General features: G+C 38.4%; 1 pseudogene; it reads right to left on the reverse strand.

The window, feature by feature from the left end:
* Positions 1–393: 393 nt before the first annotated feature.
* Positions 394–24,551, reverse strand: part of LOC112611337 — a 105,294-nt pseudogene continuing 81,136 nt past the window's right edge.

Here is a 24,551-nt window from a genome sequence, read left to right on the forward strand (position 1 = left end):
GGAATCTGTCACTCATGTCTCCTATTTTATAAATCGGAGTATATATAAATTTGCTCAATTTAAATGTAAATATTTGATTTTAACAAGTTTCATAGTCTATAGTCTTTTCTATAGGGCAGAAAAGTTTCATATCATCGCACACTCTATTAAAGAGGATTTCAAACTAGTTTTAAACTGTTCAGCAACCTCGTCATAAAGTTATCCTCTGAACCTCTTCACCCATGTATCAACCTTGACTTACATTACTCCAAATATTTCAGCCTCTTTCTTGAGGACGCTTTGCCTCGGGGTCTGTAAGCGTAAAGATTTCCAGTTGTTTCCAGCACATCCCATCACCTTTATTCAACTCTCAAACTTTACTTCATTAATGTAGATGGATAATGTTCAGTCCTGTCACATCTTATGAAGAACTAATGAAGCTCTTCCAGACTTAATTTTAGGATTCAGTGGCTGTCTGGATTTCCTTGCATCAGCCTTCACTTTTGTCATCACAAGCCTTGGTAATTTCTCCTTCTCACAACAGCAAATTTCACGACTAACGATGGCCTGAAGGCTTCGTCCCTCCACGGGATTCCACTCCAGCCACAGCAGAGACTCCTTTGCACACTTTCCAGACATTGCTGCCCCGTTCCAGGTACCTTAAGGTCAATAAACACAATATGCAAATCTTATCTGATACCCATCTGGAGTGTAAACAAGACAATGAATGCGCACTGTTGTCAAACACTTTTTCTCTTACTGTTTTTTATGTTTATTTTGTTCGCTGCTTTCAATTGCTGTTTTAAGAACACATTGTATCTCCTTTAGGGAATACATTGAATACAATGAGAATAATTAAGTATTTATTCTCAGTTTTAGGGTTTTGAATTCTGTGTCATAACATAGATTTTCTATCTAATCAAAGGAAGTAATGATGATAACATTAATAGCAGTACCACTAACAACAATAGTACTCATAGCACCACTGGTTGCAGAATGCTTGGGAAAAACTTACAAGCCTCTTAAGATAGAGTTAGTGGATTTTAGCTACTCACCAGCCTTTTACCTTTCTTATATTCTTATCTGGGGGCTAACTCTTAAGGACAATGCAATCTAACAAGTAGTTATAAAAAGTAATGCCCTTCTCTTAGGAAAAAGGAGATAACATTTTTTGTAAAGTATCCTAAATCCAAAGACTTTGTCTGTAACCTTCCTTTCCCCCTTAGTATCTTGATATCAAGTTGCAACAGAAGCTTGCTGTTAGTGGATCCGCCGTTTAAAATGGTACTTAATACGAATATCTAATCAGAAGTTTTTTTTTGTTGTTGTTGTTGTTGTTTTTTGCTTAACTTGCTTTGTGAAAATGAACTGCAAGTCAACTAAGATATTTAAAATAAGGAAAAAGATATTTAAAATAAGGAAAAAGGCACTCTACAGTGCCTCCAGGGTGAGTCATGGACTCAATCACCTGCTATATTTATCTCATGAAGGAATCAATGCCGCTGCTGCATGTTCTTTCATGGTAAAGATTTTGAAAGCCAAGAGCTAAAAATCAATCCTACTACATGTGCATTGTGAATCTGTTCAGAACAGCTCGATAAGAAATCCTGTTGTGTCGTAAATCCTATTAACTTCTCTATGACATTGATACCATAAATTTACCTGCAACCTCATTTGTACCGATATGCATTTGTTATGGTTAAATGAACACCCTTAAGAAACTTCATATTACCACAGATATGAAAAGAGAGATTTTTTAAAAAGTATTCTGCAATCTTAATTCCCCATGTTCAAAGGGCTCAACTTAAGCAATGATTGTGAATCCTAATTAAATACTACAAAACTCATCCTCTTTGTCTACATCAGTCTTCTAGTTACAAGAAGGGAAAAGAACTTGTTCTTGACTTTTCTGGCCTGTGTATTATCACTCTTGAACACAGGCATGATGTTGAATCTTTCAGAAGGCACTGTGCTTCTATGCAGTGACAAACCATTAGGATGTGGAGGGAAACATTCCTTTTTCCAGATGTTACTGCATATTCATGATAGATTTTGAATTCCCTCAACAGATACAAGTGCCTTCTTGTCTTACGGACTCAATCAGGAGATATGAATATTGATAACTGATTGGCAAAAGTGAAGTCAATGTGTGACCTGTCCTGAAAAGATGGTGGCTGCATCTGGAAACAGTAATGTGTTTGGGGAACAGTGGAGTAGAGTCAGAGACGCACCTACTAAGACATTGTGGCTGCTGGGCACCTGAACATGAGCAACGTGAAGCTTCTGGTGCATATTCCCATGGAGAGTTTTCTGATAATGTATCAGTTATTTATAGCCACAAAAACACTATAAGACAACTGAGCACACTTTTCAGTGGCTGACAACCATAAGCATTAATTTTGCTCATGCACTAAGGGATGACTAAGCCCTGCTGCTGACCTGGGCCACGCCTAACTGATTGCAGCTGGGCTAGCTCTTGCATCAGCTGGTGGGTTGGCCTGGGGCAGGCTGGCCTAGGATAGCTTTGGTGTGCATGATTGTCTCTGCTCTCTGGTCTTTCATCTTGTGATAGGCTAGTCTCGGCTTTTCCTACAGTGGAGGCAGGGGTCTGAGGGAGGAAGTGGAAACACTTGAGGCCTGGGAGGCCTACTCTGAGAATAAGCCAAATCACCTCTGCTGCATTCTATTGGTTAAAGCAAGCCACAGCTCAGCCCAGACACGAGAGTTGGGCAACACCCTCTACTTCTTGGTGGGAGGAGCTAAAATGTAACTTTGCAAATGGAATAAATATAGAAAAAGGTGAAAATTCAGGGCCTTTTTTGCAATTAGTCCATTATAGATGGTTTATTATTGAGAAACATCTATACATCCATATCCATATAAAATTACATGTCTATATCTCTTTTTGATATTATAGTTGACCCCTGATCCAGAGAAGGAAGGGATAGAGTGCAACAATCTCTGCTTTCTGGTGGATCTCCTGTTATTGGGTAAAAGGGAATATGATCAGAAAATCACAAATATCAAAAGAATAGAATGGATAACTAACAAATGATTTATATTCCATATATGTATGTCACGCTTAATAAAACAAAATTATGGCCAGGTGCGGTGGCTCACACCTGTAATCCCAGCACTTTGGGAGGCCGAGGAGGGCAGATCACGAGGTCAGGAGTTCAAGACCAGCCTAACTGACATCATGAATCCCTGTCTCTGCTTAAAATACAAAAATTAGCTGGGTGTGGTGGTGCACACCTGTAATCCTAGCTACTCAGGAGGCTGTGGTAGGAGAATCGCTTGAACCCAGGAGGCGGAGGTTGCAATGAGCCGAGATCGCACCACTGCACTCCAGCCTGGGTGACAGAGTGAGATTGCATCTCAAACAAACAAACACGCCACAAAACTACATAGTAGCAAAATGTACTTGATAATATTAAACTTTTAAGCAGTCATTTAGAAATGGCTGAGAAAAGTGATTAGGAAAAGAGGGTGAAAACCTCCAACACTTACGGAAAGTCCTGTAGCTATCAGCTGCAGAAAGCAATCCTTAGTTTTCCATATATCCTTGAGGGAATGAGAAAGTCAACTGGACTGAGGCTGTAGACCCACAATGGGGTTAGTTTTGTGGATGGATGGTGGGGGTGAGCTGATGCTGTGGGAGGAACTACAGGTGTATCATCTTTCCCAGGTGCCAGACAGTGGCTGTGCCTGAGGTTCTGAATGTTTAGTCTCATGCAATTGTTGTAGATTACTCTCCTTAAAAGTTCTGTGAGATTGTCTTGTTTTCTCATTGCAAATATTCTATATGTGTGTCTTCCCAAACAAAAGGGTTTTAGGTAGAAGCAGGCACAGCACAAAAAGGAAAGAATAATGAATTGAATCTATACTCAATGTGACAGTGGAAATCTGATAGTTACGTATCTGAAATCAATATTAAAACATAAATACTGACTTTACCGTGTCCTATCCAACACATCGAAATCATATAAAAGTCAAGTGGCTGCAATAGGGCAGAACTCTGCCTTTGATTGACCCAGACCATCACCAGCCATGAACTTCAGGGATAGGTGACATGCCCACGAGGGACACACAAGGTTGTGTTTTTCCAAACACCGGTACCTTCCCTCCCACGTGTTCTAAGTGCAAGGTGACCTTGTTTGCTCCACAGAGACAGATAGAGTCTAATTCCTCTCCTCGGAACCTTGACTGGCTTAAGTGACTCACTTGGAACCAATAAAATGTCATGGACAGGGTACTGTGGTTTTTCTAGCCAGGTCATAAAAGGCCCTGCAGCTTCCCCCTGGTTCTTTTGGAGCACTTGACTCTGCAGACACCCCCCAGGCCCCATGGTCAAGAGTCCTGGGCATGCCCAGGCTTTACTGCACCCAATCCAGCTCAGGAGCCAGATGTGAGCGAAAATGCTTCCAGCTGAGAACAGTCAGCAGTTGTTTGATGCTCCCGGAGTGATCCCAAAATCATGAGCCTCATGAAGCCTTAGGCATCATGAGTTGGAACGAAACTCTCTAAATTTCTGGCCCACAGAATCCATGAGCATAATACAATAGTTGTCATCTCACAACACTAAGTTTAGGGTGGTTTATTACACAGAACTATATAACCAGAAAGACCCAGGACAGGATAAGAGTCACAGCAGATGAAGCACCGTGCACCATCTCCCTGAGAGTGTGTAAATTTGTCACTCTATGGAGGTTCTGTGGTTGTGGGGTTGAGCTGATCCCACAGGAGACACTATAGGTGTATCACCTGTGCCAGGTGCTGGGGAGTGGCTATGTCTGAGGCCCAGAATGTTTGGTCTCATTGGGGTGGGATGGGCAGAGAGGGAAGGGCAAATATTTGAAAAGGGAAAGCACCTTGGTAATAAACTTTGGACACTGAATTTGGCTATTATTTCAGAAATGACTATAATCTGCTGGGTGTAGTGGTTCACGCCTGTCATCCCAGTACTTTGCAAGGTCGAGGCGGGAGGATCACTTGATGTCAGGAGTTCGAGACCAGCCTGGTCAACATGGTGAAACCCCATCTCTACTAAAAATACAAAAATTGGCTGGGTGTGGTGGTGTGCACCTCTAATCCCAGCTAGAGAGGCTGAGGTGGGAGAATCTCTTGAGCCCGGGAGGTGGAGGTTGCAGTGAGCTGAGATTGTGCCACTGTACTCCAGTCTGGGAGATACAGCGAGACTGTCTCAAAAAGAAAAAAAAATAAAATAGAAAAGAAAAAGAAAAAAATTAGTGTATTCATATGAAAGACACTAAAACTTGAACCTTAACATTTTAATCCATTCTCCACCCCACAATCAGATAGGATCCTCAAGTAAGACAAGAATCATCTTACAAAAGAGACAGTTACGTTGATCACACTAATCAACTTGTAGAATTAAATGTTGAGTCTTAGCGTTAGTGGTTACAATCACTGTCTTGATTAAAGTTAGTTACTTTGTAGAGGCTTTGGGGTTGTGAGAGGTAAAATGAACTAAGATGTGAATGCTATTTGTAATTTTTATTGCAAATGAACATTTTTATTCATCGAATTGTATTGACAATTAGCGATTTAAGATAAATAATTTAAAGCTGTGTTGCTTTCTATCTTACCTTGAGATAATTTGTTTTCTTTATGTTTTGGTATCTGAAGCAACTGTCACCCCATTACTGTATCAGATTTATGAAGGTTCATTTGCAGCAACGAATTCCCTGCGTTAGGGTCACTTTGTGCTCACAAGTATCACATTCCCTTCTTTTCATCTGTAAAATGAGCATAGCGTAAGCAAAGAAAAACCCAGTCAAGCACAAATCAGCAAAGGATACCTGAGTCATTTGAGACAGCAGCATCTTGACATCTGGCCCACGGGGGAGAAAAACAGGAAAATAAGTCACAAGAAAAATGAACAAGGCTGTTACAAATGGTGGATAATTATCTAATGAAAATACACAGTTTTAGTTGTATTTTTTCACTTTGCATTTCAATTAATGGTGCAAGATTTCAGCAACTGTGTATGTCATCTTATTGAATGTATTTCCTAGTAAATGCCTCATTGAGGCCAGATGTAGAATTACTCAAAAATTAGTCAGCAGTGATCCCAAAAGGCACGAATGATCAAACGTTGCTGCTAAGAGGTGATAGATGAGCTCTCGGTAGAAGTGCCTAGTGATGGGTGAAATATTCATGTTTCTTTTTCCATTTTGCAAGGAGATGCTGCTGTGTAAAGAGAGGCCTCTTATCACATGTGGTTTTGTGGTTGTCTCTGAGCCAGCATGATTACTCACATCAAGAAAAACTGACATATTGGATATTTCACCAAGTTTTACCATAGATCAGACAGGTAGAATTAATAAAGGATATTCACAAAGACACAAAACAAGTATTTTAAAAAGAATGAAGTCCAGTGAGAAAAGTACAGCAGAAGGTACTGATGCTATGTTCATTAAACACTGCTGTGCCGGAAAGAGGGCTTGTCTCAGGCAGCTAGCCAATATATTTGTACAGGTTTACAATGGCCCTATTTTCTACTATTTAATGCACTTATTTTTAAATGTTCAGAAAAATATCTTGTTCTTTGCAGTGCAGTGTCTTTTCAGTTCATCTAGATAAGAGAGAGACACTCTTCCTTTTTGTGTCTTGTCCAGGGTTCTTTTATAACAACAATAATGAGAATAACAATACTACTTCACAATTACATTGCAAGTTTCTACTTATATATTTCCTCAGTTTATGCGTGCTAAGCCTTCTGAGATAAATAAGGCAGTCCTAAGTCAACCAGTGGAATAGCATAAGGAAATTTGAGGGCTTCTTTGTTAACTACCCATATGGAAAAATAATATGAGACTGAATTGGCTGCCAGGGGATTTGAGTCCTATTTCTAATGCTATTTCTTAATGACTTCAGTAAAATCACAGAACTGTTTGTCTTTGTTCCCTCATATGGAAGTTGAATCCCAAACCAACGTTGACCTATTAAATTGTGTGACGCTCTCTTTACTAGAATTTCCACACAAATGTACAGAACACAACTTACACATTTTTAAAGAATTTGAAAGCAAGTTGTAAAATAATTTGAGCAAATATGCGTGATACAAATGTGGGTAGACAATATCTTTTCTTATGTTAGTAGATGTTTCTTGCTGATAAAGAGGATGAATAGCATACAGATTAGGCCCTCAGATTCTGCACCCACAGCTACTGAATATAAATTCTAGCTCAGCTTTACAAAAGTTACCTTGCATTTTTCTGCCTAATTTTCCTTATCTGTAAAATGGGATGGTAATGGTATTCACTGAGATAATTACTGTAAATATGAAATGATGTAATATTTGTAATTAAAAGAATGCTGGTTAACATTTTAGTAGCAATTGCCCTATCTTGAATTCTCACTAGTAACTCGTTCAATTCTACCAAACAGTGAGTCTTCATTTTACTTTGCATTATCATTTTATTTTATCTAATAAATTTGCCGAGTTGGAGTTATACTTCTAGTCACTTGCTTTTGCCATTTTGAGAACAGTTCAGTTGATAAAATGGAGGCATTTATGTTCCTTTGCTATACCAGTATTTCCAGTTGTAATTTTTATGGTGTATGTGAGCTCTTTATTGTGAGTCTAGATTTGTAATGTATTATTTCATAGTGTAAACCTTTGAAAGTGAGACTGGTATATGTAATTTGGAGAGAATTGTTTTTTGGGAAAATGTTTCTCAGTAAATGAAGGTGAAATAGTCACATAGAATGAGCCAAACACCATGATGTCTCTTAAACGCTCTTAAAATATTTTTAAAGGCAAATGTGACTTAGTGCTTTCATATCTAAGCTGTAAACTGGCTTGTGGCCAGCTCCAAATATTTTACGGTAAATTGAATTATTCGACTAATTGATAACTCTTGAATATTTGTCAGGTAATTGCTAAGTGCAAGGGAGTATGGGAAAGTATTATGTTCTACTCCGTGGTATATTTGCACTGACATAAATAATACACTAATTTATATAACATGGAATGAGGCAGCATTGTAGATCCCAAGATTATGGGAAGCCTAGTTTGGGAAGCGGAGACAGATATATTTTGATGTTCCTAATATTGTGTGTGTTCGTGTGTGTGTGTGTGCATTTACCTGTACCTATATCTATATCTGTGTATGTATCTGACAAAAAGCAACTTGATCATAGATTTTGGCAACCATACGTAAAACTGAATATTTTAACAGATTGTTTTCCTTTTATTTAATTAAAAAAGAAAAAATTAATTTGCTTATATTCTGTGATATACTTTTGATTTTAATAACAACTTTAAGGCATTATATTGGAACCAAATCAATTGAAGCTATATGGTCCATGCAGTTTTTTTCTGAATTCATTATTTGCTAACATAGTCTGCCATACTTGAACAGAATGTGGTAGTAAAGAGGTTTGGACACAGGCCAAGTAACAATAAATTTCTCACATTCTTGTTGACTCCCCTAGTTTATAAATTTCAAAACATTGTGAAAGTTTGCCAAAGAAATAGTGTTTGGTCTAAATATTGAATAAATGGTAGACAGTAAATAAGGGTGGAATCATTTGAAACCAACAAAGCATAGAAAAATACAAAGAAAAGTTGAGATTCTACAGGCAACATAAAGACGCTTAAATAACTTAAGAGCCTATCGTTTTCCAGTAACATTTAGAAATTGTCATATTGATGACTTATTGATAATGTCATAAATCTTTGTTTATGATTAATGAATGAGATGTAACACTATGATATAAAATTTAATGATTTGCTATTTCAATCAAATGGGAGAAAAATTTATTTTTAGATTATTGTAAATTAAGTAAAAAAAATCATTTGAAGTTTGTAAGTTCCACTGGAAAAACTGAGTTTTGGATGTCTCGGGGACTGGATTTATCATTTAAACAATGTATTCAGTTTTATGTTGTCAGTTATGACCAGTGAAGCTTTTCAGTTGAAAGCACATGCTTTCAACTCTTTTATGAGAATTAATACTTAAAGCGATGATATGGGACACTTGTTCAATAATCTTCTATCAAATTTTCATCCCTTGAAATCTTTTAAATTGATGATACCACTCTCTGTATGTCCCTCAAACGAGTCTACAGGGAGGCATCATTGCAATTCAGACTGCTTTATGTCTCTTCCTTATCACTATTCAACTATTGATACTATTATAGTTTGTTCTTTTCTCCAAGGATACGTAACAAAAGAAGAATATTATGGTGTAAATGATCCAATTTTAATAAAATAGATAATGTAATCGGCATTTTTTCCCACATAGGGATTCTAACAAATTCAACAAAAGTGCATTTTATTTTTATTTTGTTCACATACAATGTTTCTTTCAAAATTTCCCAAAAGTTCTGTCTTTTTCAAATATCACATAAATGCTTTTAATTTCAAAAACAAAACTTTTAGGATATCTGGCTTGCATCAGGAGAAAAACTTTTCAGGAGTATTTTTGATTTATGATTAAAGAACTCAGGAAACAGACCGGATAACTGCGTGCATTTAACGTTTACTCAGCTTGGTTTATTGAAGACCTGTTATCTTGGTACTTTGCTAGGTGTGGGATACAATTCTGGGCAAAAGAAAGATAGACTTTACTTTCCTGAAGATTGTAGTCAACTGAATCAACATTCCCCTCAAAATCTGCTCTTTCAGCAAATGAAAGCAAAGAAATCTCTATCTGGATGGCCGGGCACGGTGGCTCAAGCCTGTAATCCCAGCACTTTGGGAGGCCGAGACGGGCGGATCACGAGGTCAGGAGATCGAGACCATCCTGGCTAACACGGTGAAACCCCGTCTCTACTAAAAAATACAAAAAACTAGCCGGGCGAGGTGGCGGCGCCTGTAGTCCCAGCTACTCGGGAGGCTGAGGCAGGAGAATGGCGTAAACCCGGGAGGCGGAGCTTGCAGTGAGCTGAGATCCGGCCACTGCACTCCAGCCTGGGCCACAGAGCAAGACTCCGTCTCCAAAAAAAAAAAAAAAAAAAAAAAAAACAGAAATCTCTATCTGGTAAACTTACGGTTCATAGAATCTTAACAGTCTGTTTATGTCAGGACTGCCACACATATTACTTCAGCAAGTATATCAGTTGATTTACATGATGCTGACCCTCTAGAATCATAGTCAAGGTTTACTTATGGAGTCAACAAACACTTATGGGACATAGAGTAGCATGTAAACACTGGAGAGTTTTAAATTATTGTATACTTAGCGCTGTATGGTACTTAGCAATGCTCAATAAATGTTTGTGGAATTCGTGAATGGAAGATTAGATGCATGTACCACCACCTGGAGATACCAACTTAATTCTTATCCTCAAGGTTATGCCCTTGTGGAAGAAATAGACAAATGTTTGTTGCACTTTTAATTAGGCCCATGGTAAAGAGAAGTCCGCGTGTGCCCTCCCAGGGGCAGGGAAGGCTTTCTACAGGCTGAAATGGCTTTGAGAGAGCTCTAGGTGTTAGATAATGAGGGAGGAAGTTTTGTTTAGTCAGCAGTGAAGCATAAATTAAAATTTTATAAGTAACTGAAACAGTGATCCCTAATAGAAAGTTCTGTGATGATGAAAATGTCGTAAATGTGCAGTGTCCAATGCAGTAGCCATTTACCACGTGCAGCTACTGGGCACTTGAAGTGTGGCTCATGTGGCTTAGGAGCTGAAATTTTAATTTCACTTAATAAAAACTTAAAGAGCCAGGCATGATAGTGGCTATGTATTGGATGGCCTTGATTTGGAGGTTGGCAGGGTGAGAGGCTGAGGAACTCGTAAGGAATCTGTCACGTAAAGCCAGACATGGTGGGAAAAACACGATTTTTCCCAGTGGCAGTGGGGATAAATATAAAAAGATGAGTTCAAAGGAGTTTCGGGAAGAGGAGGAAAACCAGGAGACTGCCACTTTCTGGGTGAACAGCCAGGTACGGCACCCAGTCATTTAGTGCTACAGGGAACAGAGAAGGCAGGCCTGTAGAGTCAAAGGTGACTCATTATCTTTGAGATACAGAAGAAAAGAAAGGCCAAAGATGAAGACATGGGTGAGCACTGAGACTTGAGGGGTGGAAATGGGATACATATGCAAGGAAGAAGATTATTATGTAGATGGCGTAGAAAGACTCAGAAAACTGTGGTATTGCTAATTCTAAAAAAGGCTCAAGAAAGGATGAAGGGTTAATGTCATCAGTCACAGATAGGTGAGGAGAATAAGAACCAAGGAGTATCCAATGGAATGGGCATTCATCTGCCAGAGGTAACAAGAAACACTTTCACTCGAGATATGGGTTCTCACGGCTGAGAAATAAGCTCTCGGTGAGGGCAGATACATGTAGGTTATGTCTTCCAATTTTAAACTTTTAACTTTATATTAAAATAATTAAATGATTAGTATGACTCAATCACTCTTTTATACAAATGTCTCTCAAACCAACTTTATATTAATCTACTGTTGAGAAATATACCAAATTATTTATCAAAAGAAGCATGACAGACACTCCCAGAAATAAATGACTGAAATGAGGGAGTTTTCTTTTTAAATAAACAAATTTCAGTCATTTTATTTCAGATGTTTATTTCTGGGAGGGATAATAGGGGCGATGTATTCACTGTTGCTACTTTTAAAGGATTATTAATATCTTGAACCCATACGTTGTCTTTCTACTGCAAACCTTCAGGAGAGTACAAAGTTTCTTGTCCTCTGAACCATAAAGATTAATTGTGACATGGCTAGAGTTTCACTCAAGCCAGAATGGCTCTGTTACTACTGATGAAATCTTGCCCAAGCATCTGCCAGTCAAACCCTTTTAAGTATGTTTAAAACTGTTGATTGGGCTGATGTGATGGTGCCTGGTTACCTCTCTGCCAACCGGGCTCGGGGCTGCAGGGGGAGTTGGGAAGTAGAGTCCCAGGGAGGGCTTGCCAGCCTCCCACCCACCCGGCACCTCCTGGCGGTTTAGAGTAGCCTACAGTTGTGCGAAGAGGTGACCAAGGGCATGAGCAGAGCAGCAGTCACTGCCGATTATTCCTCCTAACCCTCACCCAACAGGCACAGGATGACTGAAGAGGACATCGTTACTTCAGAGACACAGCTGTGGAATTTTATTCTAAAAGTTGCAGTAGTGCTTTGGTGCCATGCGACAGCTTCCTTGAACCTTCTCAGTGGGTCAGACTGACCGCATCACTGGTTCCCGAGTGAAAGAAAATATCTGTGCACTTTTGGAAGAGCTGTCACACTGTCACAATGAAGGGCAAAAAGAAGGAAAAAAATCAAAGGTGTTTGAAATCTTTAGAAAAAATATCCATTAAACAGGCACATTGGTCAAAAATTTATAAGCTCCCAGTGCCCAGATTGTAGTCTTTAAATATTTCCCACATAAAGGGGCCAGGAGTTCTTTTAAAAAATATAAATTCCAGGTCTTAGGAGAAAATATACAGAATGAGCCTGGAACAGGTTGTTGTTCCAGAAATCAGAGCTATCAATGGCTCTCAGGGTCAGGACTACCAAGGTCATGTCAATGGACCATCAGTAAGGAATATGATTGTAGTTGATTAAAGCACATCACTTTTTTAAAATGTAAATTGTAACAGTGCAATTAAATGGCTCATGAGCAGGGATTTCTCTGTATGGGATTATTCTACATGAAAATGAAGAAGAACTTGGAATATCACTTATTTGCAATTCACTTATGAAGTTCATAAATCCATACAAAGATTGTCAGTATCAGCTAACTTCATGGAAAGAAAAACAACAAACATTTTGTGTACCCAGTGGATGTACACTATTCTATCTCTGAAGTATCATTGCCAAAGAATCAAACCTGGAACGAGCGTTTGTTGCAATCTACCAATTTACTGGAAATACAGGAAGAAGGGAAATGTTTTAGGTAACACCACAGTGATGCAATGAACAGAGTCCAGGCTGATGGAAATTCTACAGAACAATCTGGTTTCTTCAACACATAAATTGTGAGCAATCGCAAAACAAGACAAAGTAAAGCAGAAAAAAAGAGGTGTTACTATGGTTTGAAAAAAGACATCAGATAATTATCTTTATTTGGATGTTGACCCAAGCAAACAATATAAAATTAATTTTTCCACTTGGGAAAAATGTATACACTGCCTGGATATTTAGCAGTATTACGGTATGAGTTAATATTAATTTTGGAAGGATAATAATATTTTGCTTGTTTATTTGAGTCCTTATTTTTTGAAGATACAATAGTAATATTGAAGGACAAAATGATATGATGTTTGAAATTGAGTTCAAAGTGTCTGAGGAAGGGGTAGAGTAGGTGGGGGTATAATTTGTTAGGTGGCAGAATTCTACATAAAGCCTCCCATTCCTGCCCAGCCAGAGATCTTAAAGGGCATGGGTAGAGAAAGCAAGTGGTTGGAAGAGTCCAGGTTAATGTCAAGTGGAGGAGGACGGTGCTTATACTTTCATTTGGCTATATAAATGTCCCTTTCTATCTATTAAACACAAGCTCTTCCATCATGCGGTAAATTGGATTTTGGTCCCCAGCACCCAAGTGGTGTTAGGAACTGCTATTTCCCTTTGTTTCTGGATTTTCTGGCAACTTGAGAACTGGCCTCTGTTTTCATTCATGTTGCATTGTCAGTAACACAGAAATGATTTAACTTTGAACCTATTTCAAGTTGTCAGATTATTTTTTTCTTTTAGCCAACTTTATCAAATTCCAAAATTCCTTCTTGGGCCCAGGTCATGAACTTTTGCTAACTTCTGCTTCCCTTAGAATCAAAATTTCTCTCATAGGGAACATTGGGTTTATATTTACACTACCTGGCAAAATGACACCTCTGTAATTCACAGGCACTAAAAAGGACGGACTCCCTCGAAACTGCCTGGCTTGTCCAGCTTTCTCTGGTTGGTTTGCTTTCTCACTCTCTGAAATAGTTATTTCAACTGTTACAAACTTTCTAACCTCTACCCTTCCCTCCTCCAACTTGAATCTCAGGAGATCACTGCTCTTGTTACTTAACCATGAAAAAAGAACTTATTAGACATAAATCCCATCAAATTTCCTGCATCTATAAATACATCTAAATATTTGGCGCCCATCTTCTCCCCGTCTATTGCCCTTCTTCTATTGATAAACAATGGAAACCAATGCCTCCTCTAGGAATAACTCTATTCATGCTTTCTTAATAAAGTTACTCTACTGATTATTTTTACTTTGTATTTGCAGCTTTTCTCTCCCTACTTAGTCCTCCCATCCCTATAGAAATGTGGTTTAGTTTCTCCTATTTTAAAAATGAAACGGCACAAGAGTGATTCTCTCAGGACATTATAAGGAACACAGTATCTAGTTTAATTTAATCAGAGTCCAACCTTTTTAAAGAAATATTCTTATGTGATAGTTCACGGTCTTCACTGCCATCTCCTCTGGTTCTGTGCCTCCGCTCAACTGAATCTGCTGCTTCCATGGGCCCAAATAACACCCAGTTCCACAAAGTCAGTGGGTGACTTTCTGACTTGGCTTTTCCATCATCTTCAGCACAGTTGAACACTCTCCTCCTTTTGACACTGTATTCCCTCTCCCTCCCCTTCTCCCCCACCTCTCTCTCTCTCTCTCTCTCACACACACACACACAATCTCTCTCTCACATGCGCGCCAACCCCCCTCTCGGCTGGGCATTCTTCATTCTCCATTGCCATCGGGTATGACTGATTAGATAAAGCTAGATAGTGTGATCTTTATAATGTCCAGGGAAAGTTATTCATGTCTCACTTTTACTTTTTTATTTTTATTTTTTATTTTACCTTAAGTTCTCAGATACATGTGCAGAACACGGAGGTTTGTTACACAGGTAAACATGTGCCACGGCGGTTTGCTATACCTGTCAACCCATCATTTTGGTTTTAAGCATGCCTTTGGTATTTGTCCTAATGCTCTTCCTCCCTTTGTCTTTCACCCCCCAACAGCCCCTGGTGTGTGACTTTTTCCCTCCCTGTGTCCATGTGTTCTCATTGTTCGCTTCCACTTATGAGTGAGAACATGCAGTGTTTGGTTTTCTGTTCCTGTGTTAGTTTGCTGAGAATGATGGGCTCCAGCTTCATCCATGTCCTTTGCAAAGGGCATGAATTCCTTCTTTTTTATGGCTGCACAGTATTCCATGGTGTATATGTGCCACATTTTCTTTATTCATTCTATCATTGATGGGCATTTGGGTTGGTTCCAAGTCTTTGCTATTGTAAATGGTGCTGTAAGAAGCATACGTGTGCATGTGTCTTATAGTGGAATGTCCTTCTCAGTTGGTTCTTTGAACGTTGATGTTGTTCCAGTTTCGGTTCCAAGCCACCTTTTCTTATGCGACTCTTTTTCTAAGCAAACTCATGCACACCTGTAACTGCAATGACTAATACCCAGAGTGTTGCTACTTTGTGTCTCCTGCTGAGATTGTTATTCCGAGCTCTGCATCTGTATTTCCAGTGCATGTCTAATGACTCCATTAGAAGCATCTCCCTCTCAGCATCTGGAAACTGAACCCACGCTCTTTCCCTACCACAGGAAAGGCCCTCCAGAGATCTCCCCACATACCTCACTAGCTTCGTTTCTTCAGCACCTCATCGCATTGTCTTAATTAGTTAAAAAGGGTCTGCCCAGATTCATTCATATATAGTAATTATTACTATGAGTGGGAAATATCTATACAAGTGGAAATTGATTTTTTTTTCTGTTAAAACAGGAACATATTGATATCTTCATGCTTTACTGGGATGATAGAGATTCCATTTTATTTCAATCAAATGTGATTTATGTCATTCAGGAAATGATGCATTGCACCCAGGTAATATTAATCATAAAGGACTCTGTTCTTATCTTTGGCATTCACAAATAAGACACATCTTATTTTCTGAATTGATTTCTTCCATTAGTCACCTAATATAGCCAAGAGCTACATTAATTTCACCTCCACCTCTGAAGAGAATGACAAAAAAAAAAAAAAAAAAAAAAAGCCAGCCTGGGGCTTTTGTACCTGGCATCTTAGAAAATTCCTGAAGGTCAAAATCCATTTCTTTGCCTCCAAATAATTGAGGGTGGATAAAAGCAAACTCCTGCCTGTTAACCAGTCAGAAAATCAAGATGTTCAACAAACATGCATACTGATAGACTTCCAAAGTGTTTGAAGATGGAAGAAAAGACAGTAAGAAATAAAAATTGAAATTCACCACACACTATTTCTAATTGAACGTGGATTGATTAAGTTGTAATGAAAATAAAACTGCACTGGGGGCATCATCATATCTGAATTTGAGTCCCAGCTCTGTCATTAAAACCACAGCTCTGCTAAATCACCCGGCAATGCCGTGGCTCAGCTTCTCCAACTGTAAAGTGATGATCAAATGCCTCATTGACAATTCACGTATGTGAAAGGATTCTGTACGTGTCATAAAATTGCAAGGTCGTGTTCTTTATAAAGGTCCACAAATTTCCAAGCCATCGAATAATCAGACTGAGTTTTTCTCCAGCTTTTGTTTTTAAAACTTCTAGATATGAGAAACCGTCTCTCCGGGTACCCTGGGGGAATCCACAGAGTGATCAACCCCCACCCCGAATTCCTAGTATACTGGCAGTGTTAGCCAAGGCAAGCAAACCAATGTGCAAAGCCAGCCTGGGCCTTCTGTAATTGCCTTGTGGGATTATGTAACGGAATTTTCTTCCAAGGCATCCATTTATTTTCCTTTGGCATTCTACCTTCACATTTTCGTTCCTATAGTTTCACTTAATACAAAGATCTGCTATGTGATATACTTAGAAAAAAGGTGTTTATTTTTTCCTTGTTGAATATTTTCTATAAAAATTATACAGGACAAAATTCGTATTAATTAAATAAACTTTAAAGACATAACAGTGGGGCTTTAGCCCGTCTTTATGTTTCATTGAGACAGTTTCATGTTATTGGTTCTACTCTTTTTGTCACAATTCCTCAACCTTTCCCTTTCTCCATCCCCTCCTATTCTCCTCCCCTAAGGAGGAGGTGGTCCAGGCAGGCCCTGCCATCCCCTCTCCAGTAAGAAGGGCTGGGCTCTCTTGGAGGCTGTGGTAGCTGATGGTGTGAGGCCTTCCTCAGCAGCCTCTGTTCTCCAGGTGCTGCCTTGAGTTGCCTTATCTCAATCTGCCACTTTTTTGTATGTGGCAGTTTTCAATTGGTGAAGAATCCTGAAAAAGGGTTCCTAGAATATGAAACTTCCCTAGAAGATAGACAGAAATATTACAAGACCAGAACAGTCCAACCTTTCAGCAGTTCTCTTTGATGGATCTATCTTCATCATTCAATTTATAAACCCATTTAATAAGAAGAATAATTGGATTTTGCTTACCTGCTCATACGTTCTTCTGCTTCATGAACAAATACTTTAAGCTGCTAAACATGAGTAGTTTGTGTCTGTGTTTTTGTTGTCGAAATTAAATATTTATATTTTAGCATTATTTGGTCACCCAATAAAATTATAGCTTGTTTATTACCTTATTCTTTGGTGGAAAATAGATCTTTAGTGTTCTACAGACATTTCAAATATATGCTACATAATTTAAAAATAACCATCCAAATATATGCTGTATGATCTTTCAAAAGACAGTCATTCAAATATATGCTACATGATTCTTTTAAACACAAACGCCTAATACATATATACAATTGTTCAAACTTACTTTTAAGAAATAAGAATTAAATGTAAGAGATACATTTTTTCCACAAAATGGTGCAGATTAATAAGAATACTAATAATAATGTCAAGAAGGATATGGGGAAATGGAAATCTTTTTTACTGCTAGTAGGCTTCTAAGTTTGCACAAACTTTGTGAAAGCAATTTGTCAATATTTATCAAACCCCTATACCCCTTGACTCAGCAATTCTGCTTTTAGGAAACTATCTCAAGGAAATAATTGAAGATGTTTATACACCAAAACAGCTAAAAGGAGAGCACTGCAGTCTTGTTATGATAGGCAAAAATGAAAATGATCAAACAGATGACTGGTTAAAGAATCATGGCACAGTTGTACAATATGCCCATGAAAATGTGGGGATAGAAATACATTTTCTGACTTGGCAAGATATTCACAATACACTGTTAAATACAAAGATAAGACATAAAACAGCACAGGCAGCATTTTTGTATTTTTATATACAGAAGTGGATTTCTCTGCAAGGGTGGATGATGGATGACTTTTTTCTTACCTTGTTTTTATTTACATACCTGTACATAAAATGTTTTTAAACAATAAAAACATGATTGTTTTGTAGTTAATTGTTAGTAAAATAAATGTCTTTACTACATTGAAATAACATTTTTCTATGATCCATAATGGAAAAACTCATCCATCTCTCTCTCTTCCTGATTGCTTTTCAAATGGCAGTTCAGTGGCAGAACTGGCTAGTGGCAGAAGTTCATGTCCTTGCAATTTAGCTAATACCATCATTATTGTATAGGAATACATTCATTGATTACCTCATTTTCTTAATGTATGCAGAAATTGAGAAAGAAAAAGGAAGAGAGTAGACCATGTATAATATTCAAAACAGGGAAAATCAGAGATTTGTCCAATATCTAAAGTTTTTCTTTATATGCACTGAGGAAAATGCTAAAATACCAAATACTTTCCTAAGTTGAATTTGTCTTAACAGTATACATACATAATAATCATCCATTAAATGAGCAGAAAAAGCTTATGAAGATAAATGCCTAAGTAAGGTCATTGCATTTTTTTCCTCACTCAATAGCTTCAAAGGTTGAAATAGGTATTTGTGTAACAAAGCTTTACCCTTTCACTGTATTTAAATTTCATTAAATTGTGTTAAGTCATTTATAGTCTTGGCATTAAACTTGCTGAATAATTTTTTGGCTTATTTTGGGCAGTGTGTGAGGTTTTTCTTTAACCAGCCTGTCTTAGTAACATTGTTGAGGGAGTTCTTTCAGGTAATTTATTTTCTTAATAAATTATAGAAGGTCCCTCCTCACAAATAACTTACGTATAAATGACATTTGTTGTGATCATTTTTATCTCTGATATCAGAGGTAGTCTATTTTTCTGCTTAGATCTATGAGATATTTCTAGAATGTTGAGTGAACCACTTTATTTATTTATTTATTTATTTATTTTGAGACAAGATCTCACTTTGTTGCCCAGGTTGAAGTGCAGTGGCCTGATCACAGCTCACTGCAACCTGAAACCACTGGGCTCAAGCAATCCTTCTGCCTCAGCCCTCTGAGTAGCTGAGACTAACATTTATTGTTGGTTTTCTTGTAGAGAGAGAGTCTTGCTATTTGCCCAGTTTGGTCTCGAACTCATGGCCTCAAATGATCCTCCTTCCTTGGCCTCCCAAAGCATTGTGATTACAGATGTGAGCCACACATCTGGCCTGAACCACATTCTTAATTATTCACTATGTTCTTTGAATTAATTTCCAAAAATAGTTATATAATTCCTTAAGAACTCATCAGAACATTTTAACAAAGTTAAATTTCCCAAATTCAGGGAACCTTTACTTGCACAAAGTAAATTGCAAATAGAAAGAATGGTTATTGCAATTGTAAAAATTAAATAGATTCAGTATGTCTAGGGCATGCAAAATGTAAGACCTAACACCATAAGAACCCTAGAAGAAAACCTAGGCAGTACCATTCAGGACATAGGCATGGGCAAAGACTTCATGATTAAAACACCAAAAGCAATGGCAACAAAAGCCAAAATAGACAAATGGGATCTAATTAAACTAAAGAGCTTCTGCGCAGCAAAAGAAACTACCATCAGAGTGAATAGGCAGCCTACAGAATGAGAGAGAAAATCTTTGCAATCTACCCATCTGACAAAGGGCTAATATCCAGAATCCACAAAGAACTTAAACAAATTTACAAGAAAAAAAAAAAAAAACACATCGAAAAGTGGGCAAAGGATATGAACAGACACTTCTCAAAAGAAGACATTTAGGCAGCCAACAAACATATGAAAAAATGCTCATCATCACTGGTCATCAGAGAATAGCAAATCAAAACCACAATGAGATACCATCTCATGCCAGTTAGAATGGCGATCATTAAAAAGTCAGGAAACAACAGATGTTGGAGAGGATGTGGAGAAACAGGATCGCTTTTACACTGTTGGTAGGAGTGTCAATCATGTTCAACCATTGTGGAAGACAGTGTGGTGATTCCTCAAGGATCTAGAACTAGAAATACCATTTGACCCAGTGTTCCCATGACTGGGTATATACCCAAAGGATTATAAACCATGCTACTATAAAGACACATATGTTTATTGTGGCACTGTTCACAATAGCAAAGACTTGGAACCAACCCAAATGTCCAGCAGTGATGGACTGGATTAAGAAAATGTGGCACATACACACCATGGAATACTATGCAGCCAGAAAAAAGGATAGTTCATGTCCTTTGCAGGGACATGGATGCAGCTGGAAACCATCATTCTCAGCAAACTATCACAAGGACAGAAAACCAAACCCTGCATGTTCTCACTCATAAGTGGGAGTTGAACAATGATAATACTTAGACACAGGGTGGGGAACATTACACACTGGGGTTTGTCAGTGTGTGTGTATACATACACACATATATATCCATATATATACACATACACACACACACGTATATATATATATATATATATATATATATATATATATATATCAGAGTATGGGTATACAATCACTTTAAATGAGATGTCATGTATTCTTCATTACAGCTGCATCAAATGCAGCTCTGATCCAAGGAAAACCAGCCAGTGCTCCATCCCCATAGGAAACCAGCTTGTGATCCCTCCCCAAACAAAGCTGCTTCTTTCCTGTACAGAGTGGCTTGAAATCTCCAGTTTCACAGTTCTCTAGCTGAGCATAAATTCCTATTGACCTTAAGTACAATAACTTACTCTCCCACAAATCTGTTGAAAAATGTGACCATCTAGGCCCTTAAGTGCCAGTTGAACTTTTCAGCCCCTTTCAGCTAAATGAGAGAAGCCAAATGCAAATTCTGTGATTTAAGGACAGTGGATGAATTTGTAAACATCTCTAAGGAACTCAGTCATAAATCACCAAATGAATTGTATATGTGTACATATATATATTTCCTAATAAGCATATATTGGTTTTTGTTTTCATTGTTTAAATTATAATATTGAAAGTGATTTATTAGCCAAATTTTGTTATGTCTTAATGAGAATGACAGTTAATGTCTCATCAGCCTTAACTGAATTATCTACCTTTTAGATATGGTAAAGCAAAAGACTCCTGTGTCCAGAAAGAACGAGAAGCAAATAAATGATTCGGGATCGCACTGACAGGTCTGCTGTGAAACTCAAGCATTCATAAGCCTCTGTAACATATTGTGCCTTAATTATGATGTCAGTTTAATTAATTCTACTCATAATTTATTGATTTGTTAAATTCACTTTCTTGACAGGGTATTAACTAATCAATTTGAATCTATGGTACACAAATGCATACACACACAAAAACCTTCCTTTTTGCTTTTATTTTTTAAAGAGGGAGTCTGGCTCTGTCGCCCAGGCTGGAGTGCAGTAGCACGATCTCAGCTCACTGCAAGCTCCGCCTCCCAGGTTCATGCCATTCTCCTGCCTCAGCCTCCTGAGTAGCTGGGACTACAGGTGCCGCCACCATGCCCAGTTAATTTTTTGTATTATTATTATTATTATTATTATTTTTAGTAGAGATGGGGTTTCACCGTGTTAGCCAGGGTGGTCTCAATCTCCTGACCTCGTGATCCACCAGCCTCGGCCTCCCAAAGTACTGGGATTACAGGCGTGAGCCACTGTGCCTGGCCCCTTTTTTCTTTTGATGGATTACCTGCACATACAGCATCTATTCCTTTCTCAGCTTCACATTGTTGGGATTTCACACGTCTAAGATTTACTGTTGTGTTTGCTTCCTTTAGGCAACAATTTCACTCTAACGTTCTACTTGTGAAAAAGGGTCTGGCCCTATAGAAAGAAGACCTTGAATATACTTGTAACTTATATAAAAATATGGCATTAAAAGAGCCCAAGGGTATTCTCCAAGAGGAAAGGGGGAGGAAAATCCAAGAAAGAGGGGATTATTCCTTCAAACAAGCTCAGAGTTGCAAGATTTGGCATTGTGTGCTTGTGGTTTAAACTTTTACTAGCTGTATTACCCCAGGCCAATGTGGTAGGTGCCAAAAGCTGGTCCAAGTTTTAGACTGGCAAGCATTCAAACTCAGAGTCCCTAAGGAGAGTTTGTGTCCATCTATTAACAAGTCAGCAGTAACATCAACAACTGGGCATAGAATCCCCCTAGGAAGAAAGATTTGAGTTTATCCCCCTTTGTTCCTTAGAGACGTTTGCTGGAAGTCTCCGAAGCTCAAAAAATAAAAATTTGCCTCGTCAAAAGCATCCACTTCCCTTTAAATTTTTGAGGAGGGGATGATCGTGGTGCAAATATCACACTCACAGTTTCAAGGGTAAGACTCATCTGACTTTTATGTACAATGACTCTTGCAGTACTTCAGGGACGTCCACCCTCGAAGGTGCCAGAGCTGATACAGGCACCAAAAAACTTTGATCAGCGAATTATTCTAACAGTGTGGGAAGGTACACAAATGTAAATACAGATACAGAAATATATACTGATTCAAAATACTCTCATGATAAAAACTGGGGGGAAATCCATAAGATTAAAAGCTGTAATTCGGCAAGGTGCAGTGGTTCACACCTGTAATCCCAGCACTTTGGGAGGCTGAGGCGGGCAGATCACCTGAGGTCAGGAGTTCGAGACCAGCCTGACCAACATGGAGAAACCCCGTCTCTACAAAAAATACAAAATTAGCTGAGCGTGGTGGTGCATGCCTGTAATCTCAGCTACTTGGGAGGCTGAGGCAGGAGAATTTCTTGGACTCGGGAGGAGAAGGTTGCGGTGAGCCGAGATCATGCTATTGCACTCCAGCCTGGGCAACAAGAGTGAAACTCCATCTCAAAAAAAAAAAAAAAAAAAAAAAGAAAAAGAAAGCAAGCTACAATTCTCTGACATCTGTGCCTTTGGAAAAGAGTCCCATCCAGGACACCTTGCATTTAGGACTATGTCCTGGAATGACCAGCTCCATTGAATCTTAAAGGACTAAAGAGCACTGCTACCAGAACAGTGGCAAAATGAAAGGGGATTGAGAAGAGGACAAAGCAGGCTTGCAGAAGGGAGTCAGTCCCTCCTTCAGCCCCAGCATGCAAAGTGTCCATCATCACTATAGAGCAGAGAAGAGAAAATGTTTATCTTGGCAGAGACCCTTGATGCAGGATTTTGTGGTCACTTCAAAAAGAGTGAATGCAAAGCAAGTAAGCAAGCTGAAGCTGTCCAAAACAGGGTTCCAAAACACACTGAGCAGACGATTCCAGTGAAGAGAATGTAGGTTAGAACGGTGCAGATCACAAAAGATAAGCAGAATCTGCAAGAAGATAATTTCCTTTGATCAGTTGAAACCATAACATGAAATCAGAACCAACTTCAAAATGTCATAGTTTTAGAAACCACCAAAATACATCTCGTCCTCTAGTGAGTGATTTGAAGTGAAACCTCTTTGTACTCTCCATCATGTCCTGTGTTGAAGTACTCTTAGTACCTGATTCTACATAGATACCTGCACATGTTGGAGCTCATATGTGCATTAGACTTAAGTTACTGGAACTCAGAATCACCCACCTTACCATGCAGTGATGTCCTGCAGCCCATAAAGATGAGAAGCAAAACTTAGACATCATTCAAAGCACTGCTTAACAATCTGCCACGCCCAGCCAATCCTGATTACTCTTGATTAATTCCTTCTTGCATTTGTTCCATCCTGTCTCCTTTGCATTTGTTCCATCCTGTCTCCTTTCTCTGAATTCCTGTTTCATTGCGTACAATTCCAGGATATTCATTGGATCTATCCAGATTTGACATTCACGTGCTCCATAGGATTGTAATTCAGATCTCTTTTATGGACATGGTTTTCACTTCCTAGGTCTAGCATTATACATTTTCTTGATGGGAATTTCCTGCTCTAGGTATAACTCTTAAGAAGTAAAACTCTCAGCAGAATTTCTTCTGGGACATACAGTAGAAAATTATAGGTACGAATTCAGTAGAAATTATAGATAGTAATTATAGGGTTAGAAGGTGGACTGAACATTCTTATCTTCCCATAAAATAGGCCAAATACAAGACTAGATGATTTACATCTGTGCAATCAAATAAATGTACATAAAAGCATGAGCCATTGCCTATTAACAGATCGCCAGGTTAAAAAGGTTGATATATCTTAAGATTTAGTGAGGCTTTGAGGAAACAGAAATCTCAAGCACATTAATGGGTACATAAATTGGTGCAAACTTCCTTGAGGGTAGTTTAGAAATATGCAGTAGGATTTTAAATATAGTTGTGGAAATAAACCAAGAACAACGAAACGAGCATAGACAAAGGCTATTTATTCAGGGTTTGCTATAGCAAGGGAGTCAGCACCATCATTTACGCTTTGGCAGAGACTCAAAGGCAGGCAGAAGAGTGGAAAGTTTTATAGCAGGAAACAGGGAAGGCTTCA

Source organism: Theropithecus gelada, chromosome 18, assembly GCF_003255815.1.
Source record: "Theropithecus gelada isolate Dixy chromosome 18, Tgel_1.0, whole genome shotgun sequence".
Classification (NCBI taxonomy): domain Eukaryota; kingdom Metazoa; phylum Chordata; class Mammalia; order Primates; family Cercopithecidae; genus Theropithecus; species Theropithecus gelada.